A 2,717-nucleotide genomic window follows, 5' to 3' on the forward strand; every position below is an offset into this window, starting at 1 on the left:
CAAACGCACAGACACATCTGTAGAAATACATTCATACAAAATCCATTTTATAAGTCATTTTTTTCTGGATGTTTTCTGGTCTAAGTTGAGAAATGAGGCTAGGGTACTATTTTAGTATATAGCCCCTATAATATGCTTACAGTAGTGCTTTTTATTAATTTTTCAGATGATTTACTTGGACGGAAATAGAAATTTTGTGTTCTAACCTCTGTAGCTCTGTGTCAGTAAGGCCTAGTGTCACACTGCCACTAGAAACAACAAGTTGAGAATGTTAACTTCCCAATGAACTCAGGGTCATCCCAGAGGGCCAAAGCATGTGGAAACTGCAGCACTTTTTTAAGGGTAAAGATTTAGGCGAGAAAATCCTATATTTTCAAGTGTCTCTGAAGAGGCTATACTAGGCCTATATATACTATATTATATAAACGATACTGCAGCGTTGGGCCACCATTGTGCTTCTCTACCCTCGGTGCATCTCTAAATGTAACTGTAAATAATTCATTTAATGTTTCATAAAATGAACATTAGTCTTTGTTTTCCCAAAAAAAGTGAATACAGTAAGGGGGGTCCAGAGGATGAGGGCCAAACATTACTGAGCCTTGGCACAAAGGTTAAAGGATTAGAATTTATGAAACTCAATGGTTCTCCTTCTTTAAAAATGTCAGTGGTCTTAGTTTATCCCTCAACCTTAATTTAACTTTGGGTCCCTGGTCCCTGCAAAAGGGACCCCTGGACCTGTTCACCACAGACCCAAATCTTCTCAGCTGTTGCTGACATATGCTACTGTCTCTTCATGTGGCTCATTATGTTTTGTCATTATGAATGTTGTCTGGGTCAGTTCTTATATCATAAGAAATTAATAATGTAAATGCTAAATGCCCTAAAACCTATTGATACTACAACAATGCAAAGGTTCTTAACCCTACAGTTTTGCACATATCATGTAACACTTGGTTTCTACATGTTTTTGCAAAAAAACTCTCCAGAAAGTGCCATTTAATGGTTTATTTTTCAAATTTTTTTCCTGGGGAGGCATACCCCCAGACCCCCCTAGGGAGAGCCCCATCCCCCACAAATATAACAAATCCCAATTTTAACCCAGAAGGATAAAGACCCAAACTAATTGCTTTGTACACGGCAAAATATGGGTGGGCCCCCCGAAATCTCACTCCAAGGATTTGGGAAAAGTTGGCAGCTCTGAGATATAGATGGGGGTGTGGGGGGGGGTATGTTTCTAGGGCTCCAGCAGGGACATGAAGACATTTTGGGTTGCAGGGGCTCAAAGATAAAAGGCCTTATAGTAGTAGTAGTAATAGAAATTTAAACCAAATCTGAAATAGGCCTATATTAACACATGTGATGAAATGCATAGAGAATCCCATTTCTGACGACCTTTGTTGTTCATAGTGTTTGCTGCAGTGAGCCTGTTTTGAGACGTGTGTTAAGAGTTGTGTTGATTTGAATGAGTTTTGCAGTAGATGTGAACTGTATATTTCAGGTGACGGTTGTTAGTCAGACTGTAGTTAACCCTTTTGTTGTCCACGGTTCACAGGGACACGTTCAGTTCATTTGATTTTTTGCATTGGCATTCGGTTCCCAGGGACCCACATTGGTTTCAAATCATGTCACGTCTGCTACAGCGGACCTGGCCCTTCGGGTCTCTGGGACCCGGGCCAGAATTCCATTCCATTGCATTTTGTTAACTATGTAATGAGGGAGGAACAGTCTGATCTTATAACAACATGTACACACCTTGAGGTTGATTCCAAGGAAAGTGAAGCAGGAATGTTGTCCGTCAGCGTTGGCCCGCCTCTTACTGCAGCTCTGTGGTTAGCTTTTGTTTCCTTGTATGTTTTTATGACTTTAGTTGTGTACAGATGTTTCCCTGGCTTAACATAAGGTGCCGTTGGTACTGTACCTAACTTCTATGTGAGGTTATTTTGAGGGGAAACACTGAGCTGTGAGGTGTGAATTTCTTGTTTTTGACTGACCCCGTTGACCACCGAAGACCAAACCTTGACTCAGTTTGCACAGCTTCTTTATGTTGGTTCATCAAGTCTCTGTCTCCAGAACAATTCCTCTCCTGCTGAACAGAAACCTCCACAACACACAGCATTACATTATTATTATATACCTCCTGGATCCTAATGGTCCAATCAGGTCAACCTTTACCTTTTTGAGGATATCTGCAATAGCTCTGCTTCTAGTTATAGAAAGTAGGTTGCCTAGTAATGGGAATGCTGGCGAGATTGACACCGCTCCGTCTGGCTTGTTTATTTTAAGTTATTTTACTTTTCTTACAAAAACGTTGATGATTTTTGTTGATGTTCATACTTAGTTCACGTTCAATAGTTATAGTTATATATAGCGACGCATTTTATTATCTCTCCACCGTATTTTGTTTTTATACGGGGTTGGAGTCTGACATGATGCCCAATGACTGGCGGATGCTGATCTGAGGATGCCATGGTGACTGGAGGATGCCATGGTGACTGGAGGATGCCATGGTGACTGGAGGATACCGTGGTGACCGGAGGATGCCGTGGTGACCGGAGGATGCCGTGGTGACCGGAGGATGCCGTGGTGACTGGAGGATGCCATGGTAACTGGAGGATGCCGTGGTGACCGGAGGATGCCACGGTGACCGGAGGATGCCATGGTGACTGGAGGATTCCATGGTAACCGGAGGATGCCATGGTGACCGGAGGATGCCATGG

The sequence above is a fragment of the Etheostoma cragini genome, unplaced genomic scaffold (assembly GCF_013103735.1).
Source record: "Etheostoma cragini isolate CJK2018 unplaced genomic scaffold, CSU_Ecrag_1.0 ScbMSFa_897, whole genome shotgun sequence".
Lineage (NCBI taxonomy): Eukaryota > Metazoa > Chordata > Actinopteri > Perciformes > Percidae > Etheostoma > Etheostoma cragini.